At 42.7% G+C, this 11741-nt stretch overlaps 1 pseudogene; it reads left to right on the top strand.

The window, feature by feature from the left end:
• The first annotated feature begins 713 nt into the window (after positions 1-713).
• The window catches only part of LOC148022331 (eukaryotic translation initiation factor 3 subunit B-like), a 32614-nt pseudogene continuing 21586 nt past the window's right edge, over positions 714-11741 (top strand).

Raw genomic sequence — 11741 nt, 5'->3', positions numbered from 1 at the left:
AAATAAAGAACAAACATTTGAAAAAGGAACTTGCTTGACATTGTTTTTTTTTTGTCAATGCCTAAGTTATGTGAAGGAACCTGTGTTTAAATTGGTTAATTAAGGAAGTTGCATTTGCATGTCAAACATAATGTGGTAGGTAATTAGATAACTAAGCAACCTGAGGAAAGTGCGGTGGACGTGACTTGGGTCCATCCTATGGAAGGGTGGTCCCAGTTAGCTGGGAACTTTTCTTAAAAGACGTGATAACAAAACTGTGAAGACTTAGAGTCAGTAGAGTTAGAATCCCGATTTATGTTGTTTTAGGGGAGCAGAATGAGACTATGCCTTATGAGCAGAAAGGTTGAGCTTCGCATCCCTCTCGTTTCCCATTCTCCATGAACCAAGTGCAGCATAAATTCGCTTCGACTCTGTTATTCCTATGCAAAGTGGTTCATCTGGAGCTCAATGCTAGCTACTTCCTAGAGACTTGGCTGATAGGAAAAAACCCTGACTTCAAGTTGGTCATAAGTGGGAACGGTTGGATACTTTTGCTTCGGGACAGAATCGGAAATACCTAGATCGCAAACCCTGTCACATTCCTTGCGAGTGCGAGGTGGCACTTTCTAGACTCTTTTCCCGATGGGCTGCTAAGACGTGTCCCATAAGTGGACAAGTGAACACATTACACACTGTTCTTTACTCTAGCTAGCATGGCAGAGGCGAAAAAGGCCATGGCTCTTTTTGAGGTTCGAGAGACACTCAAAATAGTTATGGATAGCATCAACAGAATGTCTGGCATGGCAAAAATACACAGGTCCAGTATGGATCTGGCAGTTTTAGAGGCAAGGGGAGATCACGCCATGGTAGAGGTGATGGATGTGGTTCATGGTAGTCAAACGATCAGTCAAATAGAGACAGTAACTGTCATTATTACAGTAGATATGGGCATATAGGCAAAAATTTTCCTAAGATACAGGTTGACATGAAAGCCAAGGGTCGACAACATGGAAATTATGCTTCATCTAGTGGAGTTCCTGATGATCAGGGTGACAAGTTGTTTGCCATATAGCATGTGTCTAAGAATGCATCTAGGTAGAACAGAGATGAGAGATGGTACATTGATTCAGTGGCTTGAAATCATATGACACCCCATGGAGAATGTTTTCATGAGATGGTTCGAGGTTCACATGGTTATGTGTGTACTGGGGATGATACCCAACATGACATTCAACACACAAGAATTTTTCCATTGTTATTGCCTGATGTAAAATATCAAATGGTTAAATGCAAATTTTTTTATTCCCCTCCCCAGCCGACTGTTGTGCTGGAAGGGGAGGGGAATAGAAAGGAGTCGGAAGCTCCTCGTTGGGAGCTTGCAGGGAGTAGTGCCATGCATGCTGACACGAAGGAGAGGGAGGATCCCCCTCCCCTCCCCTATTTAAACCTTGCGTTGCTGCCGCTAGGGGGGAAAAAGGAGGAATCGGACGGAATACGTGAGGAGTGAGGGGCCATTCTAAACGTTGAGGGAGAGAGAGGAGGGTAAAGCTAAGGCCACTGCCATAAAGAAAGGTAGGAGGTACGAGGGCCAGAAGAAGGTGCTGCCAAACGACACCAGCAGCAGCTGCCGTGAAGGGACGAAAGGAGAGAGTGAACCGCCGCCATAACGCCGTGTCGTGCTGTTGCCCTAAGGAGGGAGGGCCACCTCATTGCCGTGCTATGGACGAGGACTGGGCTGCCATGCAGCTAAAGGGAGTCGCTGCCTTCCTTTTTGCTGTCGATAGACGGCTCTCACATCCCCCCCCCACGTAATCTTTTGGAAGTTAGAAGCTTCCAAAGGGGGGGGTCTCCTTAGCCCCCTTCCTATACCTTATTATCCCCCTCTTGGTTTTAATCCCCATAAGCACCCTTTCACCCCCCTTGTTGTTGTGTCATCAAATCCTTTCCCCCCGGGTTTAAAATCCTCCTAACACTTCACCCTCGTGCTAAAACCCCTTCCATGGCATTTTGGAACCCCCTCGTGTTAAACCCTTAAGCCCCTTCTTTTGGGATTATTAACCCCCCGATTTTCAACCTTTATAAGCCCCCTTTTTCCTCTGGAAGAACTAAGGCCTCAAAGGTCTTATCACCCTCCGTGTTCTATAAACCCTTAGACCCCTTTTTGCGTGGATATTGGAATCACCCCTTTCTTTTTTCCCCCCGTGTTTAAACCTTCTCTAACCCTCCCCTTGTGGCGTATTGAGAACCCTTTCCTCCAAGTTGACCTAACGGTCCTTCGACCTTATTTATAACCTTTATGGTTACTATATTCCCTTAGAGTTCTCTCCCGCACCTTGTGTCTTTTCCATCCCTTTTCATTCCTCATTTGAACGAGTCATTAAAAGGCCATTAAGCCTTCCCCATGGCTTCAATGGGTCTTAGTCGTAAAAGATTCTGAAACACCCTTCCGAATTTCCGACTTCAAGGAGGGAGCCTTCCAAAAACTACTTTCGACGGACGGTGCAAGGGAGCGACGGTGGAATTCTGAAAAGGAGTGTAAAGCTGCTTCCACATTCAAAGGACTACAACTGTGATGCCTCCTAAGAAAGTCCAAGGAGTAGCTGGGGAAGGTGCATCTCCCGGTATCCATGTGGATATCTCACCCCAAAACGAGGTTTTTCTTCTTGGCTTTAATTCGGTTTTAAGTTAATCATGCAAAGAGAAATTGTTAGGGATAGGATATATTTGTCCGAGTTATTTGTAATGAAGGAGTTTAGCTTATTTGAATGAATGATAATGTATAGAACTTAGTTTCCTTCGAATAGCATCATGCATTATAAATTATGAGCAAGATTGTCTATTTACTATAGTAGTATATTTCAGTTAAATCCTAAAGGTATAGAAATTATATCTTGCACCATTAGTCTTATTCCTTTTCGCAACGAATCATTGTAAATGATTAAATTCATGAAAGGTTTCTTTCGTTGCTCAAATTACTAGGAAGTTATCATTGCTAATTGCACATCTTAGCAAGGGAAATGATTGTTATTTGGCATGAGTTCGTCTACAAGGAAAAAGGAAGATTAAATTGAATTGTATTGACTGAAAACTAAATTGTCACAAGGATAGCAAAACCGTGACAAAGCGATTAATATTAACTTCCAAAAGATAACCAAACCAATCTAAACATAGAAATACCATGCTGAAGAGAAAAATATGCCTTGAAATGATTTAAATACCAAAGAAACATTCATACCCTAAGCACTTGACTACTTTCCTTATCGTAAGGTCAAAAAAATTTCGTAAAGATAAAGAACTAGGGTTGTCCCCGAGATTCTTAAAAAGAAACCCTAGGCCCGACATACGTCAGCTTAAAGGATCTAAAACGGATTATTCCATCGCACGACTTGTGCAGCAAGTATGAAATCATTTAGTCTTGTGATTGATTCACAAGGAGAAAGGGTAAATACCCTCAACAAGGATGGCAGATCCCTATGCAAGTTATCTTAAAAAATGACGTATTTTTGGATATCCTTCTAAATAAGGAAAGTTGTAAACCGTAAACTAGCATATCTAAAGAAGTTTAGGGTTGACCAAGCTAGGTTAATAAGGTACGCCCTACACCGGAATATAAAGGATCTTGCCAATTTACAAGACACCTTGGGAACGAGTGCTGATACACTCAAAAGAAAAGAACACTTCCTTAGCAGTTTGCCAAACAACACGGTTGATTAATGAAAATGTTTGTGCTTGCTAGAGATTTTAGGGCTCTGTTTGAATTATGAATTACAAATTAAATGAGTACCTATACTTCAGGTTAAAGGCATGAAGGAAGAGGCAGTTTCAGTTACCCCCGATTACCTACCTAACCCTAACCAAGGGGGTTGTTGACCGTGTCGGGAACGTGGACCAAGAACCCATCGCGAGAGGTCTCTCTGTTGAGCTCTACTTGGAGCAGGAGGACGCTTGGGTGCCACGAGGGCTCTGGCCGTAAATCCCTCACCTTCCGGATCCTGCACAAGAGGCTAACGTGACTCGGGATTGGATCTCGAGGCCCGCATACTAGTTTACGAGCGGAAGCTTGGAATAGTAATCCCTGCGGATTACTGGATAGCCTTCGGGCGGATTATGGACAAGCCTACGGGTGGAACTCATTGCATTTCAAAGATAAAATGATGAAATCTTAACAAAGAACTTGCTTGATATTGTTCTATATGTCACGTGATAAGATTACGTGAAGGAACCAGTGCTTAATGGATTAATTAAAGAAGCTAATTGTTATATTTCAAATCAATGTGCTAGATAATTATATAACTAAAAATAAATCGAGGAAAGTGCGGAGGATGGGCCATGGGTCCGTCCTACGGTTGAGCTTTGCATCCCTCTGGTTTCCCATTCTCCTTGAATCAAGTGCAACGTGAATGTGCTTCGGACCTGGAGTTACTGCGTAAAGTAGTTTGCTCGAGTCCGACGCTGGTTGCTGTTAGTTAATGACCAATCAGGAAAACCCTAATTCCGGTCGATCCTAAGTGGAAATGGCCAGGATACTTCCGCTACGTGGCAGATGCGGGAAGACCTAGATCGCAAATCCCGTAACATTCCATGGGAGTGCCGGGCGGAGCTTTCTAGACGTCATTTCCAATGGACTTCTAAGACATGTCCTAGATGATACTAAGGGGACACGTTACAGTTGGTATCAGAGCCAACCAACAACAGAATTGTTTTTATAAGATCTCAATAAATTGAATTAAAGAAATTGTTGTTGTCCAAACATTTCATTACCTTCAATGCTGTCTTGCAGAATTATGAAGCGTGGAACAAGTTTTTGGTATTTTGGGTCCTGTTTATGACTGCAATGCATTCTCTGCTTTACAGACAAAGAATTGGGATGATGAACATCCTGGAGCAGATTTATAATCCATTACCTTTATACATAGAATGAAGATGGACGGGGTCTTCAGGAATCTACTATATAGCCGCCCACTGGTTTGCTTATCTACAGACCAACCTAAAGAGGATCAAGTGGTTGGAAGACTTGAAAATCGTGAAGCTGTTCATTTTTGTGGAAGCTCACGTAAATTCGACTTTACATATTCAAGGTCGGAGGGTTGAGATGAACTCATATGTATATGAGAAAGTAACCTGTGTAATCCAAGCTGACAGGATTAAAGTGTTGGGCCGCCATGAGAAGTATGGATTCCAACGGAAAGGGTATCCTGAACTTCCAATGAATTATCGATTCCTAAAGATCCATGACCCAAAACCCTACTATTACATAGTTCTTGTAGACAAATGCAATACAACATTGTTCTCCCCAAACTGAATGTAATGATTAGCTTATCATCACATGAAACGTTGTATTCAAAAAGGCAATGCCCATGTAAATACAAATAAAGACTTCTTTTTATCAATATCTAGCTGTGCATAAGAGTTGTTAAAAAGTTAAGTAGCTACATTGTTTATGAGATAGCTGAACTAAAAATGAAAGATAAGCTAACATCGATTATCATATAATAACGTTAAGAAAACCTTTATCCAGGCACAACCCCAGGTACAGGTTCCAAATTCGCCTCCTACATCAAGTACTACTGTGACCCAAGAGAAGAAGTTCCTCCTCAAGCAAATAAAGCCACCCGAGTTTGACGGGAGAGGCAGATTCGTCCAGGCTGATGCTGAAATTTGGATTGAATCCATGGAGGATTACTTCGAAGCAGCTGGTACTGCACCTACCAATCAGGCCATGCTCGCCAAGTTAAAGCTCATCGGCGAAGCTAGACTTTGGTGGAAGCAATGGTGCAGGGATCAAGGGATTTTAGAGGGGTTCGTTACCTGGGAGAAGTTGAAGAAAGCCGTGCAGGGAAGATACTTACCACCTGCATATCGTACACAGAAAATGAATGAGTTCTACGAGCTAAAACAGCTAGGACTCACTCTTGACGCATACTACTCTAAATTCGTCTCACTTTTAAAGTATGCGCCACAGATGGACATGACGTAGCAGGTTTCCAAATTTTGTGCCAACTTAAATCCACCAGTAAATACCCGTCTCGAATCTATGCGTCCATCAGATCTTCAGGATGCACTCATTCGAGCGGCGCCTATAATTCAGGAGGTGCAAGCTAGACCAAGGGGTAACAAAACTTGGTCTTATAGTGACCCGAACAAGGGAGCATTCACACCTCAAATGAAAAGAGTTCAAGGTCATAATCAGGGACAAAGAAAGAAAGCAAGGACAAACAACGTCAACAACTTTGTTCCTACTCAAAGTAATGGCCGAAACCTCCATTGTTTCGACTGCAACGAACCTAGTCACTTCAAGAGGCAATGTCCCAAGCTCAGCAGAGGACATCGTCAAATGCCTTTCTAAGGAGCAGGCCATGGTCAAGGATCCATTACCTGTGGAAGAGGAAGAACCTCTTGCATTGCCAATAGGCAAAGATGCGAAGAAGAAGAAGAGGAAGATCCGACTATGGAAGCTGAATTCGAAAAAGCGACAGTCCATGCCGCTTTACACAAGAAAGGGCCGAATCGCCAGTTCTCGGTGATTCAGACATCGTCGGACTATCAAGGTAAAGGTTTCAAAACCTTGATTGATTGTGGCAGCACACATTCCTTTATCTCACCAGCATGTGCAAAAAGTTTAGGAATAACCACAGTAGAAGCACCTACCCTGCGTGTGGAATTGGCAAATGGTCGTGAGGTAACTTGTACCAAGCAAACTGCTAAGGTGGAATTCTTTTTGGGAGGAAAGAAGACTTTAGTCAAATTCAGAGTCATGAATTTAGGTATCCATGAGTGTCTACTCGGGATGGATTGGCTTAAACCCAACGACGCCCACATTCACTGGGAAAAGGGTCAAGTTTCCTTTCAAAACTCTGAAAGGGAATTTGTCACAACTCAAGGTGAAGCAGGAATGCCAAGAATCCAATTGGCCAAAGTATCTCAGATCATAAAAGGTGTCAGAAAAGGATTACCCGTTTACCTGATCAAACTCAACAAGTTAGATCAAAAGCAAGAGTCTCATGAGGGACCTTCTTGGCTAAAGGAATACGTTGACGTATTCCCTGAGGAATTGACTAAACTTCCGCCTCAAAGAGATATAGATCATGAGATTAGGCTAGTGCCTAGAGCTGCACAAATTGCAAAGAGACCTTATAGAATGTCCATACCAGAAGAAATTGAGTTGAAGGAACAACTCAAGCAACTGTTAGATCAGGGTTACATCCGGCCTAGCAATTCACCGTGGGGAGCTCCAGTACTATTCCAGAAAAATAAAGATGAGACACTTCGACTATGTATTGATTACCAGGGGTTGAATCAATCAACAGTCAAGAACAAGTATCATATTCCTAGAATATATGAGCTTCTTGATCGTCTTCAGGGTGCAAAGATCTTCTCCAAGATTGATCTCAGGTCAGGTTACTATCAGATAAGGATCAAGGAAGATGATATTCCAAAGACAGCCTTCAATACAAGATATGGGCACTTTGAGTTCCTGGTTATGTCATTCGGGCTTACCAATGCACCTGCCACCTTCAATAGATTAATGCAGGATATTTTTAGACCATATCTTGATGATTTCGTGCTTGTCTTTTTCGATGACACTTTAGTCTATTCTAAATAGGAAGAAGATCATGAACCTCAACTTTGGATTGTCCTTGAGACAATGAGGTCACATAAGCTTTATGCAAAAATGAAGAAGTGTGCATTCTTTAAGCGGCAGATTGAATATCTGGGATTCATAGTATCATCACAAGGAATATCAGTAGACCCAGCCAAGGTCAAAGATGTGCTTGAATGGCCAACACCAGTATTTGTCAAAGAAATACGCAGCTTTCTTGGATTGACAGGATGGTATAGGGTCTTCATAAAAAACTATGCTTTGATTGCAGCACCTCTTACAGACTTATTAAAGAAGCAGACTTCCATTACATGGTCAACTTCTGAACAAAATAGCTTCGACAAATTGAAGCAAAGTTTGGTATCAACACCTATTCTAAGACTTCCTAACCTCACTAAGGAGTTCGAGGTAGTAACTGATGCTAGCATTCTTGCCTTGGGGTGTGTACTTATGCAGGAAGGTCATCTAGTAGCATACTCTTCAAGGAAATTGAAGAGTCATGAAAAGAATTATGCCACGCATGATCTGGAATTACTAGCTGTCATCCATGCTCTAAAGCTTTGGAGACACTACCTATTGGGTAACAAGTTTACTCTAGTAACCGATCATAAGAGTCTCAGATGGATTTTCACCCAGAACGAGCTCAACATGAGGCAACGTCGGTGGATCGAAGTATTGGAGGAATATGATTTTGAAATCAAGTACCGACCAAGGAAGGAGAATGTAGTTGCCGATGCACTCAGTTGCAAGGCATTCCTAAATTCCCTAATCTTGCAGAATCCATCAACGGCCAGATCTCTGGCTACAAAAGTATCTATGCCAAACAACCCTATAATTGAACTAGCTAGAGAGGAAGCATGCCATGATTTGGCCTACCAAACAATGATAAAGGAAATATCTACCAAGGAGCAGAATCAGAAGTTGCAAGCTAAGTATCATGAATTTTCCATTGATAATGGACTTGTCTACTACAGAACAAGGTTGTGTATACCAGCAAGCCAGTCACTTAAGCAGAAGATATTATGGGAAGCTCATGACTCTCCTTTCGCAGGACATCCTGGCTATGCTAAGACTCTAAATGTAGTTAGGAAGAGCTACCATTGGGAGAGGCTTAAAGGTGACGTTCTCAAATATGTCATTGAGTGTTTGTCTTGCCAACGTATCAAAGCCGAGCATGTCATGATACCAGGGAAACTGCAACTGCTTGACATTCCCCAAATGAAATGGGAATTCATCACTATGGATTTTGTTGTGGGCCTACCCCAAGTCCAAGGAGGATACAATTCCATTATGGTTGTAGTTGACATGCTTACTAAGGTTACACACCTTATTCCAGTAAAGACAAACTATAAAGCCTCAGACATTACAAGATTGTTTATCAAGGAGATATTCAAGCTACATGGTTTACCCAGAAGAATCATTAGTGATCGTGATTCTCTTTTCACGTCACACTTCTCGAGAGCTATCTTTGAAGCTATTGGGACTCAACTCTGTTTTAGCACCCCCTACCATCCCCAAACGGATGGCCAAATAGAGCGAGTAAATCAAATCATCGAAGATATGCTTAGGGCATACTACTGTCGAGAGCCGAAGAGGTGGATTCAATACTTGCCATTAGTTGAGTTTGCCTACAATGCTTCTTACCAGCAGAGCATTTTGATGACTCCTTTCCAAGCATTGTATGGTCATGATTGTCGAAGTCCCCTAAACTTTTCTGATCCAACCCTAAGGGTTGAAGCGTCAAGACAGATGTTGGAAGACATGGACGATCAAATAAAGTCAATAAGACAAGACATACAGGCGGCCAAGGATAGACAAAAGGCATACGCAGATTTGAAACGTCAAGAAAGAGTCTTCGAAGAAGGAGACATGGTCTTCATTCGTGTATGCCCTAAAAAGAGTTCTCTATCCCTAGGAGAGTGCAAGAAGCTAAGTCCAAGGTATTGTGGGCCGTACAAAATCCTCAAATGCCTAGGACCCAATGCTTATAGATTGCAACTCCCTGAGAACCTAAAGGTTCACAATGTATTCCATACTAGCCTATTGAAAAAATATGTACCCAACCCTAATCATGTACTTGATGACCAACAAAATGTAATGCCTAGTCAAGGAGTCCTTGAACTAAGGCTGGATAGGATCTTAGATGTTAGGGAGAGACAGTTAAGATCTAGAACCTTGAGAGAATGCCTCGTCCAGTGGAAAGATTATTCCGAAGAGGATGCCACCTGGGTAGATGAAGGCACTCTCAACCATCAGTATCCCCAGTTTATCTCGAGATGAGGACATCTCGATTCTTCTAAGGGGGAGAGAATGTAAAATATCAAATGGATAAATGCAAATTTTTTTATTCCCCTCCCTAGCCGACTGTTGTGCGAAGGGGAGGGGAATAGAAAGGAGTCGGAAGCTCCTCGATGGGAGCTCGCAGGGAGTAGTGCCATGCATGCTGACATGAAGGAGAGGGAGGATCCCCCTACCCTCCCCTATTTAAACCCTGTGTTGCTGCCGCTAGGGGGAAAAAAGGAGGAATCGGACGGAATACATGAGGAGTGAGGGGCCATTCTAAATGTTGAGGGAGAGAGAGGAGGGTAAAGCTAAGGCCACTGCCGTAAAGGGAGGTAAGAGGTACGAGGGCCAGAAGAAGGCACTGCCAAACGACACCAGCAGCTGCCGTGAAGGGACGAAAGGAGAGAATGAACCACCGCCATAACACCATGCCGTGCTGCTGCCGTAAGGAGTGAGGGCCGCCTCATTGCCATGCTGTGGACGAGGATTGGGTTGCCGTGCAGCCAAAGGGAGCCGTTGCCTTCCTTTTCACCGTCGATACACGGCTCTCACACCCCCCCCCCCAACGTAATCTTTTGGAAGTCAAAAGCTTCCAAAGGGGGGGCCTCCTTAGTCCCCTTCCTATACCTTATTATCCCCCTCTTGGTTTTAATCCCTTTAAGCCCCCTTTCACCCCCCTTGTTGTTGCCTCATCAAATCCTTTCCCCCCGGGTTTAAAATCCTCCTAACCCCCCCTTCACCCTCGTGCTAAAACCCCTTCCATGGCATTTTGGAACCCCCCCTGTTAAACCCTTAAGCCCCTTCAATTGGGATTATTAACCCCCCCGGCTTTTAACCTTTATAAGCCCCCTTTTTCCTTTGGAAGAACTAAGGCCTCAAAGGTCTTATCACCCTCAGTGTTCTATAAACCCTTAGACCCCCTTTTTGCATGGATATTGAAATCACCCCTTTTTTTTTTCCCCCCCCGTGTTTAAACCTTCTCTAACCCTCCCCTTGTGGCGTATTGAGAACCCTTTCCTCCAAGTTGACCTAAGGGTCGTTCGACCTTTTTTATAACCTTTATGGTTACTATATTCCCTTAGAGTTCCCTCCCGCACCTTATGTCTTTTCCATCCCTTTTCATTCCTCATTTGAACGAGTCATTAAAAGGCCATTAATCCTTCCCCATGGCTTCAATGGGTCTTAGTCGTAAAAGATTCTGAAACACCCTTCTGAATTTCCGACTTCAAGGAGGGAGCCTTCCAAAAACTACTTTCGACGGACGGTGCAATGGAGCAACGGTGGAATTCTGAAAAGGAGTGTAAAGCTGCTTCCATGTTCGAAGGACTAAAACTATGATGCCTCCTAAGAAAGTCCAAGGAGTAGCTGCAGGAGGTGCATCTCTCGGTATCCATGTGGATATCTCACCCCAAGACGAGTTTTTTCTTCTTGGCTTTAATTCGGTTTTAAGTCAATCATGCAAAGAGAAATTGTTAGGGATAGGATATATTTGTCTGAATTATTTGTAATGAAGGAGTTTAGCTTATTTGAATGAATGATAATGTATAGAACTTAGTTTCCTTCGAATAGCATCATGCATTATAAATTACGAGCAAGATTATCTATTTACTATAGTAGCATATTTCAGTTAAATCCTAAAGGTATAGAAATTATATCTTGCACCATTAGTCTTATTCATTTTCGCAACGAATCATTGTAAATGATTAAATTCATGAAAGGTTTCTTTCGTTGCTCAAATTACTAGGAAGTTATCATTGCTAATTGCACATCTTAGCAAGGGAAATGATTGTTATTTGGCATGAGTTCGTCTGCAAGGAAAAAGGAAAATTAAATTGAATTGTATTGATTGAAAACTAAATTGTCACAAGGATAGCAAAAC

This window comes from Lygodium microphyllum, chromosome 17 (genome assembly GCF_053477565.2).
Source record: "Lygodium microphyllum isolate KBCC chromosome 17, Lygodium_microphyllum_v1.1.10, whole genome shotgun sequence".
In the NCBI taxonomy this organism is placed as follows: domain Eukaryota; kingdom Viridiplantae; phylum Streptophyta; class Polypodiopsida; order Schizaeales; family Lygodiaceae; genus Lygodium; species Lygodium microphyllum.
The sequence above is the reverse complement of the archived record's forward strand: the minus strand, read 5'-3'. Positions and strand labels throughout refer to the sequence as shown.